The following is an 11,611-nucleotide window of genomic DNA, read 5'->3' as shown; positions in this document are numbered from 1 at the left end:
GTCTCACTGTCTCACTATCAAGTTTGGAGATCATTTTGGATGTGTAAAAGTGATGCCATCTCCTCCCCTGAAGTCTCTCTTCAGCTGTCTGTGCTGTACTCGGGCATTGGATGTATCAGGATGGTACCTTCATAGTGCCTCACTCCCAGGGCACTTGGAGCAGTAACCTGGCACAACTGCAGTTAAAATCTCTCTCGAGGAGCAAAGTTGAGGTGAGGTGGGATTGAGGGGGGATGGATGGTAGTAGGGGTGTTAATTTACACACATCCATTCAGATCATTTGAGTGCCGAAATTTCTTTAAAATATTTCTATTTGTGTGTAAAAGTAACATGTAAACAGTGGACTGCAAACAATGTATGTAATGAAACTGAAGCAAACTTTTTATCCCAGGACAAGCAGGCAGCATATTCTTAACGCATGGGTGACGTCACCGACGGAGCCCCGGTACGGACCTTTTTAACTAGAAAGTTCTAGTTGGCCGCACCGCGCATGCGCGAGTGCCTTCCCGCCCGACGGAGGAGAGCGTGGTCCCCAGTTTCTTCGTTTCCGCGGAGCGAAGAAGACGCATGTGTTTTCAACGGCCGTTGAAATTTCAGATTTTGCCTTCCCGCTCGCGAAATTCTTCCTTTTTTGTTCTTTTTCCCTTCGGGTTTCTTTTTCGTTATTTTTTTGTAAAAAAAAAAAAACAAAAAAACTTTATTTTCTTTTATTTTTCAGGCCGGCGGGGCCTGTTGCCACCATACAGGCCTCCGGTTTTGATTTTGCGGAGGCCGTGTTTCCCTTCATGCCCCCTCAGCCGGGCTTTAAGAAGTGCCAGCGGTGTGCACGCCCGATCTCTCTCACTGACCCGCACAATTGGTGCCTACAGTGCCTGGGTCCAGAGCATCGGGCTGACACCTGCACCCGCTGTGCTACTCTTAAAAAACGTACTTTAAAAAATAGACAGATCCAACAGAACATCCTGTTCGGTACCGGGTCTGCCATGGAATCGGCCGCGCCGTCATCGGCACAACAAAAGTCGGCACCGACTACTTAGACGACGCCTGATCCATCCTCGGGGTCGCTGGCACCAGGTAAGCCGGCTAAGAAGCCTTCCACTTCCCTTGAGCGCCCTCCTGCCACACCGGCGACACCGGTCCTCCCGGCATCACGCCGACCCCGCAAACGCTCCGCCCCGATCTCGGTGAGTGCCTCGTCATCGGCCTCCTCATCGCCGGGGCATGGAGCGGCACCTATGGTACCGACAAAGAAAAAAGCGGTACCGGTGCCTCCTCTGGACGAACCGCATTGCGGCCATACTCCATAGTCAATTGCAGGAACAACTTCAACAGCAACTCCAGCACTTGTTGCCCGCAATATTGGCCCCGCTCCTTCCGGTACCGGACCGGCCCGAGCCTCGCACCATACCACCGGTGTCGACACCATCGGTACCGTTGAACACCTCCATGCCGGTACTCGCGGCTGAACCACTTCATCCTCCGGTGCAACCCCGCTCTGATGCAGACCCTCCCCGACATCGAGACCGACAACAGTCCCCCCGTGACCAGGACCGACACCGGTCTTCTTCCCCCGGTACCGTCTCGATGCGCTCTGGCAAATCTCTCTCTAAGACTCGCCACACTGAGCCGTCCGCACTACCGTCCCGCCCCGTGCACACCGACGTCAGGGACCCGGACTTATGGGAAGAATCCCCACCCGGTACCGATGATGAGGCTTCATCAACAGATGAGGAACCCTTGATGGTCGATACCAGTTCCAAACCTGAACAGTCCTCGTTCACAAAATTTCTAAGGGAAATGTCGGCAGCTCTATCTATCCCTTTAGAGTCCGACTCTAAGAAATCCCAGGCTTTCCTTGACGCCCTGGACTTCGAACAACCTCCCAAGGAATTTTTAAAGTTACCCTTACACGACATCTTACGGGAAACTTTTTACAAGAATTGGGAAAACCCCCTCACGGTACCGGGTGCCCCTCGAAAACTGGATAGTTTGTACAGGGTCATTCCTATCCCGGGGTTCGATAAACCTCAACTGCCCCATGAATCCCTTCTTGTGGAGTCTACCTTAAAGAAAACCCAGGGTTCAAGTGTCTATGCCTCCACACCTCCTGGCAGAGAAGGCAGAACGATGGATAAATTTGGCAAGCGCCTTTATCAAAATTCCATGCTTGCCAACAGAGCTAATAATTACACCTTCCACTTCTCCTTCTATCTGAAGCATTTGGTGCAACAACTCTCCTCCATCCAAAAGTACATCCTTGAGCGTAAGATCCCGATTTTTCAACAGCAAATTTCCAGCTTACTCCAACTCCGGAAATTTATGGTGAGATCCATTTATGACTCTTTTGAACTGACCTCTCGAGCCTCTGCCATGGCTGTCGCCATGAGGCGCTTGGCCTGGCTGAGGGTTTCTGACCTTGATATCAATCACCAGGACCGCCTAGCCAACGCACCTTGTCTTGGTGATGAACTCTTTGGGGAGTCCCTGGACTCAACTACCCAGAAACTCTCGGCACACGAGACCAGGTGGGATACCCTGATCAAACCCAAAAAGAAGACTCCACCTGCTCGCCCCTACAAACAGCAGTCTTCCTACCAACGCAGGTTTTCGGCCAGACCCCTCAACCCGCCTCAGCATCAACAGCCTCGCCGACCACGTCAGCAGCACCAATCTCAAGCACGTTCACAGTCTCACCAACCGGCCAAGCCTCTCCCGCAGTCAAAACCATCTCAGCCCTATTGACTCTTTTCTCCAGAGCATAGCCAGTCTCCAATCCTCGGTGCCTCTTCCTCAACCTTCCTCGAAGCCAGCCTCACAATTTTTCCTCAACCGTTGGGAGGTCATCACATCAGACCAGTGGGTACTCAACATCATCCGCCATGGCTACTCCCTCAACTTCCAGACTCTTCCACCAGACAATCCTCCCGTAGAGTCTGCTTCTCATTCCTCCCAAACTCCACTCCTCCTGAGGGAGATCCAATCCCTCCTTCTTCTCAATGCCATCGAAGAAGTTCCCCCAGACCTAAGGGGTCAGGGATTCTACTCCCGCTACTTGCCTGGTATCCAAGAAGACGGGAGACCTCCGTCCCATCCTCTATCTCAGGGACCTCAACAAGTGTCTGATCAAGGAAAAGTTCAGGATGCTCTCCCTGGCCATGCTTTACCCTCTTCTCTCTCAACACGACTGGCTATGTTCCCTAGACCTCAAAGAGGCCTACACTCACATTCCCAATCCATCCTGACTTCACGTCGCTACCTCCGATTTCAGATACAGCACCGCCACTATCAGTACAAAGTGCTACCCTTTTGGCCTCGCATTCATCGCCCAGGGTGTTCACCAAGTGCCTTATTGTGGTGGCAGGCCTTCCTCAGGTCTCACAACCTCCAGGTGTTCCCCTACTTGGACGATTGGTTGGTGAAAGCACCTACGTCTCCGCTTGTGCTACAAGCCACTCAACACACCATCTCTTTCCTCCATCTCCTGGGATTCGAGATCAACTACCCAAGTCGCATCTGCTTCCCACACAGCGACTTCAGTTCATTGGAGCAGTTCTCGACACCACTCTGATGAGGGCGTTTCTTCCCTCCGACCGCCAACGGACCCTGCTCCATCTCTGCCGTCAGGTGCTCCTTTGTCGCTCTATTCCAGCTCGGCATATGATGATCCTCCTGGGCCACATGGCCTCGACGGTCCATGTGCTTCCTCTGGCATGACTCCACCTCCGGACACCTCAATGGACTCTGGCCAACCAATGGTCACAGACACAGGATCCTCTTTCTCATCCCATCTCTGTGACATCAGTCTCTTCAAGCAATACCACATCTTCAATGGTGGTTGAATTCCTCAAATCTTTCCAGGGGTCTCCTCTTTCATCTGCCCCCTCACTCCAGGATCATCACCACGGATGCCTCCCCCTATGCATGGGGAGCTCACCTGGGAGATCTGCGCACCCAGGGTCTCTGGACTCCTCAAGAACGTCTACATCACATCAATTTCCTGGAACTGAGAGCCATGTTCTATGCTCTCAAGGCCTTCCAGCACCTTCTCTACCCTCAGGTTCTTCTCCTGTGCACAGACAACCAAGTCGCCATGTATTACATAAACAAGCAAGGCGGCACTGGATCTCCCCTCCTCTGTCAGGAGGCCATCCGCATCTGGACCTGGGCCACGACCCGCAGTCTCTTCCTCAAGGCCGTCTATATCCAGGGCGAACAGAACTCCCTGGCCGACAATCTCAGCCGCATCCTTCAACCTCATGAGTGGACCTTGGATCCTCCCACACTCCACTCCATCTTCACTCTCTGGGGCACTCCTCAGGTGGACCTCTTTGCAGCTCCTCACAACCATCAGCTGCCCCAGTTCTGCTCCAGACTCTACTCTCCTCATCGTCTGGCCCCAGATGCATTCCTGCTCGACTGGACGGATCGGTTCCTCTATGCCTTTCCTCCACTGCCTCTGATGTTGCGGACGTTATTCAAACTCTGCAGGGACAGAGCCACCATGATTCTCATCGCTCCTCGGTGGTCTCGCCAACACTGGTTCTCCCTCCTGCTCCAGCTCAGCTCCAGGGAGCCCATTCCTCTTCTTGTGTTTCCTACTCTACTTACACAGCAGCATCAGTCTCTACTACATCCCAACCTGTCCTCGCTCCACCTGACAGCTTGGTTTCTCTCGGGCTGACCTCTCCAGAGAATCTGTCTCAGCCTGTCCGTCGCATTTTGGATGCCTCCAGGAAACCGGCCACCCTCCAATGTTACCATCAGAATTGGACCCGGTTCTCCTCTTGGTGTCTACTGCATCATCACGATCCCACATCATTAGCGGTGGAAACTGTACTGGACTATTTGCTCTCTCTGTCCGACGCTGGCCTCAAGTCTACCTCAGTCAGAGTCCACCTCAGTGCCATCACTGCGTTTCATGAGCCTATCCTCGGAAAACCTCTCACGGCTCATCCACTGGTTTCCCGGTTCATGAGAGGCCTCTTCAATGTCAAACCACCTCTGAAGCCTCCTCCTGTCGTCTGGAACCTGAATGTGGTTTTATCAGTCCTCATGAAACCCCCTTTTGAGCCTCTTGCCACAACTTCGCTCAAACTTCTAACATGGAAGGTGCTTTTCCTCATTGCCATCACCTCTGCAAGGAGGGTTAGTGAGATGCACGCACTGGTCGCCGATCCACCGTTCACTGTTTTTCACCATGACAAGGTGGTTCTGCGTACCCATCCTAAATTCCTTCCCAAGGTGGTCTCGGCTTTTCACCTCAACCAGTCCATTGTGTTGCCTGTCTTTTTCCCTAAACCCCATTCTCATCCTGGGGAACAGGCGTTGCTCACGCTGGATTGTAAGTGTGCCCTTGCATACTACCTTGACCGTACCAGGGCTCACCCGCTCGTCCCCTCAGCTCTTTCTGACCTTCGATCCTAACCGTCCAGGTCGTCCTGTCTCTAAACGGACGCTTTCCAACTGGCTTGCTGCCTGTATTGCGTTCTGTTATGCTCGGGCCGGTCTCTTACTGGAAGGTGCTGTCACGGCCCACAGGGTCAGAGCTATGGCTGCTTCTGTGGCTTTCCTCCGTTCCACGCCCATAGAGGAAATCTGCAAGGCTGCCACTTGGTCCTCAGTTCACATGTTCACTACTCACTACTGTCTGGATGCCTTCTCCAGACGGGATGGACACTTCGGCCAATCTGTGTTACAAAATTTATTTTCCTAATGGCCAACCATCCCTCCTCCCTCTCTGTTAGCTTGGAGGTCACCCATGCATTAAGAATATGCTGCCTGCTTGTCCTGGGATAAAGCACAGTTACTTACCGTAACAGGTGTTATCCAGGGACAGCAGGCAGATATTCTTACGTCCCACCCTCCTCCCCGGGTTGGCTTCTTAGCTGGCTTATCTTAACTGGGGACCACGCTCTCCTCCGTCGGGCGGGAAGGCACTCGCGCATGCGCGGTGCGGCCAACTAGAACTTTCTAGTTAAAAAGGTCCGTACCGGGGCTCCGTCGGTGACGTCACCCATGCATTAAGAATATCTGCCTGCTGTCCCTGGATAACACCTGTTACGGTAAGTAACTGTGCTATTTGGGTTGTGTACACCCTTAGAGAGCAGGGGGGGGTGCGGACAAAGAGGATAAGGAACAGGGAGTGAGTTACGGTCTATTCACATAAAGAACAGTACGATCAAGATACACAGACAAGACAAATAATGATGTTTGGCTTAAAATTAAAAAAGGGAACGCACAGGGAGAATCAGGGATTAGGTCATGGATTTCTAGGCTGGATGAAGGGGGGGGGGGAAGGTATGCTCTCTCTTCCTCGGTGCCTGGAAAAGGACATGCCGACCCTGAGCATACCAAACCACTGACTCACCCTTGGAAGGGGGGGTCTGGGCTTTCTCAGGCCCAAGGCAAAAACATAGAGGCAGGCTGGGCCCTGTTCCCAGAGTAATGCGAGTCTGTGCCAGAGCTCCAGAGTACAGTATGGGGAATGTAAACGGTAAAAAGAATGAGACTTGACAAGCTGCTTTTTCTCTGTGGTTACTTACTGTACCTGGGGCGATGAAGGGTTAAGTGACTTGCCCAGAGCCACAGCGAATCAAACTCACAGCCTCGGGGTGCTGAGGCAGCTGCTCTGACCTCTAAGCCACTCTTCCACGGTGAAGGCAGACCCTCCTCACCGTCACCCCTCTACCCCTCATCTTCTCCCTGCTCTGTCCTCCAGCTCAACCCTTCACTCTCGCTTCTCAACCCCCTCAGCTTCTCCCCCACTCTTTCCTCTCCTTCCTCAGGCTCATCCCTCTATTTCCATCATCTTCTCCTTTCTCTCTCTTCCATCTCTGTTCCAACCCTCAATCCCCTCATCTCCTCTGTGCTGTCCCCTCACCCTCCTTTTCACTTGATTTCTCCCCCTTCTTTCCTCACCAGTTCTCTCTCGCTTCCTTCTCCCCCATCTCCTTCCCTCCAGTGTAGCTCCACTTTTGATTATGTTATGCACAATCTTATATTCCGCTGAATCCTTGCAAAACGGTAGGTAGGTTACAAGCCGCAAAACGCTACATAGAAGTTAAACATAGTCATACATGTTCCATCAAGTTATACATGCTACTTAAATCTATACATGCAATACAAAATAAAACATCGAAATCCGCAAGTTATTACTAACATGGTTCTATAGAGTATTGGTTTTCTCTCTTCCTCTCTCACTTCTTGTTTCTCCTTTGCCTCCTCTCTCCCTTCGTCTGTCTTGTCTTTTGTTCTCTCCCTCCCCCATTTCTGTCTCAGATTCTGTAAAAAAAAAAAAAATGTAGACACTGAAGTTGGTGCAAAAGGAGACAAAGTAACCCATGAAGTGATTAAAACAAGAAGAAAAAGATTCAGGATATGACTAATCACTGAATCATAAAATGAGAGAGATCAGGTGCTGGTTTCTGGCCCGGTGGCAGGACCCCATGGATTCTGCAGCTCTGGGTCCTCTTTCTCCTCTTTTCCCCCAGGATCAGAGGCAGTTTTTCCTCATCTCTCTTGGCTGGGAAGTCTTACTGCACACTGTGGCCCTCAGCTCTGTTTGGATTCAGTCCTTGAGTATTGCTGCCATCTGCTGGTCAAACGGTGGCAGAAACTTCTGTAGCTAGCTCTCTAATTGTAAACTCCACCCCCCTTTTACAAAACCGTAGTCCATTTTTTAGCTCCAGCCAAGGCAGTAACAGCTCTGATGCTCATATTACCGCCACGGTCGGCACTAAAAACCACGCTACGGTTTTGTAAAAGAGGGGGGTAAGTTTTCCGCTGAAACAAAAGGCCACAAATTCCACACACCAGCAAGTGCAGTTCCAGGAGGACGATTTTGGCCTATCCCTTTCCCCTCCCCTAGATGCAACATGAGACTTAAGAACATAAGAATAGCTATACTGGGTCAGAGCAATGCTCCATCTAGCCCAGTATCCTGTTTCTACAGCAGCCAATTCAGGTCAAAAGTACCTGGCAGAACCCAAATAGAATCAACATTCCAGAATCTCAAAGAGTGAGCAAGATTCCAGAACCCCAAAGAGAGCAACATTCCATGCGGAATCCCCAAAGACCCCAAGAGAGCAACATTTCATGTGAAATCCCCAAAGACTAGCAAGATTCCGGAACCCCAAAGAGTATCAACATTCCAGAATCTCAAAGAGTGACTTTGAGATTCCAGATTGAGTGAGTGAGCAAGAGTGAGCAAGATTCCAGAACCCCAAAGAGAGCAACATTCCATGCAGAATCCCCAAAGACTAGCAAAATTCTGGAACCCCAAAGTTTAGCAACATTACATGCGGAATCCCCAAACAGTAACAAGATTCCAGAACCCCAAAGAATAGTCAACAGAACGGCTAGCTAGGCAACATCATCAAGCACTCCTCATCCTATCTTAACTTCAGAAAACTAGTTAAAACCAACCTATTTAACCGATTTGTAACCAATAACTCTTAAAGCCTTACCCTTGTATTCTACTTACATGTACTCAATTTCCCTATATTTTAATTTTTACTCTGTCTCTCTCCCTCCCTATAAATATTCATGTATTCAAAGACTTCATGTTATTTTCTTTGCTGACTGTCCAGCTCTTATTATAAACCACCTCGAACTACTATGGCTTTGGTGGTATATAAAAAATAAAATTATTGTTATTATTCCATGCGGAATCCCCATAAAGTAGCCACACTCTATGCGGAATCTCCAGAGTAACAAGATTCCGGAACCCCAAAGAATAGCAACATTCCATGCAGAATCCCCAAAGACTAACAAGATTCCAGAACCCCAAAGAATAGCAACATTCCATGCGGAATCCCCATAAAGTAGCCACATTCCATGCAGAATCTCTAGAGTAACAAGATTCCAGAACACCAAAGAGTAGCATCATTGCATGCGGAATCTCCAAAGAGAAACAAGATTCCAGAACCCCAAAGAATAGCAACATTCTATGAAGAATCCCCATAAAGTAGCCACATTCCATGCGAAATCTCCAGAGTAACAAAATTCCGGAACCCCAAAGTTTAGCAACATTCCATGCGGAATCACCAAAGAGTAACAAGATTCCAAAACCCCAAAGAGTAGCAACATTGCATGCGGAATCCCCAAAGAGTAACAAGAACCCCAAAGAATAGCAACATTCCATGCGGAATCTCCAGAGTAACAAGATTCCAGAATCTCAAAGAGTAAGCAAGATTTGGAACCCCACAGAATAGCAACAATCCATGCAGAATCCCCATAAAGTAGCCACATTCCATGCAGAATCTCCAGAGTAACAAGATTCCGGAACCTCAAAGTTTAGCAACATTCCATGCGGAATCCCCAAAGAGTAACAATACTGTATTCCAGAACCCCAAAGAGTAGCAACATTGCATGCGGAATCCCAAAGAGTAACAAGAACCCCAAAGAACAGCAACATTCCATGCGGAATCTCCAGAGTAACAAGATTCCAGAATCTCAAAGAGTAAGCAAGATTTGGAACCTCACAGAATAGCAACATTCTATGCTAGCAATCCCAGGGTAAGTAGTGGCTTCCCCCATGTTGGAATTTCAGCTCCAATTTCAATGGGTGGAATCGGGGTTTATAAATCCCACATTGCTTTGGAATGCGCCTTTGGAGTGGGATAAGCCCGTTTCTTTCTAGCCTTCAGAAGCAACACTCTCTTCCTCTACTACTACCGCTACCAGACGCATGCAGCGCTATACATTAACACGGAAGAGACAGTCCTTGCTTGAGAGAGCTTACAATCTAATTGTTATCTAAGCTGGTCTGGACAGAGCCCATTCCCTTTTGGGAGAGAAATGACTTCCCTGAACAGTGATATAGTACTCTTTCTCCTCAACAAGTCCCACATTTCCAGTACCTGCAGATGACGTTCGGGGCATGGAATTGCATCGTCTGGGCCCAAGTCTCCAGTGGTGATCGGGTCACAGGGTCAAACTTGCAGAAAACATGAATCTCTCAATGTTCTTTTATTCATCAATAAAAAGCTGACACAGCAGCAACTTCAGAAACCACTGGAGAGAAACCACTTATCAGGCAGGGGCTCTGAACTTGGGGGATGCTGGAAGAGATCAGCTGTTTCTGATAGTCCTGTAGCTCTTTCATATCGCCGGAAGGGGTTACAACTCAATCACATTTGACTTGGAATTTCTAAATCATTGCTGGACATTGACATAGCAGAACAAGACCACAACTTATCAAAACTGCAGACTAAAATATGAGCTGAGATTTGAATTTCTAGCTGTGGAGGGTATAATTTACGAGCCAGCCCCAGCAGCAGCTCCTAGGCAGTGATCTGAGCCAAAAGATGATGAAAGTGAGCTTGCTTGTGGTGTGGAAGCTTTGCTGGTCAAGACCCAGGGATTGGGTTAAGGATGTAGGTCGAAGTTCCACCAAGGCAGGAGTAGTCCGGAGTCCAGCCTTGCAAATAATGATTCATTTGTTGGTGTTAGTAAATATTTGGGCATTTCCCCCCTTCGATCCTGGCTGCCTTGGTCCAAACAGCTTGTAAGTTGTCAGATGGTAACTAGCAAAATGGCCTACCTACCTACCTGTACCAGCCCCCACTAACTGCAGCCTTTTTTGTCCTTAATTTTCGGCCACTTGCTTGGAGAACCATATTGGCTTCCTATTTTTCTTGCTTTTATTTACTTTCCTTGAATAAAGATCCATTGCCATATTTATAGCAGCTTTCAGCCAACCCAGGTCCCAAGTACCAGGCAGAAACCCAAAGAGTAGCAACATTCCAGAGCTGAGATTGTGATGTCATAATACCTCATTCCACCAATGCCTAAGAGCCAACCTCAGCAGTGATGTCACAATTCAAGTTTCAAGTTTAAAGTTTTATTGAATTTGATAAATCGCTTATTTCATACTAAGCGAGCAACAATTAAAAAAAAATAAAATGCTGTACATAGCTTTAAAAGAGGTACAAAAAAAAACTTCTGACAGACAATACAGACAAACTAGAAAAACAGTGGGAAGGGGTAAAGTAGGTTAAAGTTACATAGTGCATTTCTCGAAGGAGAAGAAAGTGAAAATATGATAGAGGAAAAAACATTAGGATTGGGGGTTAAGAAAAATCGTATTAAGAGATAGTTAGGAATAAAAAGAAAGAGGGATTGTTTAAAATTGCCGATTAAAAAATTAAAAGTAATAATAAGTGAAAAAGTTTTAAATATTAAAAGAAGTTTTAAAAAGGATAGTTTTAAAGTTAGATTTAAATAGGTTCAGGTCTTTGATTTCTCTAATATATAAAGGAAGGGCATTCCAAGTAAGAGGAGCCATGACTGAGAATATGTCGTGACGTCTGGTTCCAATGATCTTTAGGGATGGTACAGTAAGTGTTCCTTGAGCAGTCGATCTTAATGATCGGGATGAGCTGTATGGAATTAACAGTTGATCTATGAACAATGGCTTGATTGTTCTAGACTTGGCTCACATAAGAACATAAGAGCTGCCATACTGGGACAGACTGAAGGTCCATCAAGCCCGATATCCTGTTTCCAACAGAAGCCAATCCAGGTCCTAAGTACCAGGCCGAAACCCAAAGAGTAGCAACATTCCAGAGCTGAGATTGTGATGTCATAATGCCTCATTCGACCAATGCCT

This window comes from Geotrypetes seraphini, chromosome 10, assembly GCF_902459505.1.
Source record: "Geotrypetes seraphini chromosome 10, aGeoSer1.1, whole genome shotgun sequence".
NCBI classification, from domain to species: domain Eukaryota; kingdom Metazoa; phylum Chordata; class Amphibia; order Gymnophiona; family Dermophiidae; genus Geotrypetes; species Geotrypetes seraphini.
The sequence above is the reverse complement of the archived record's forward strand: the minus strand, read 5'-3'. Positions refer to the sequence as shown.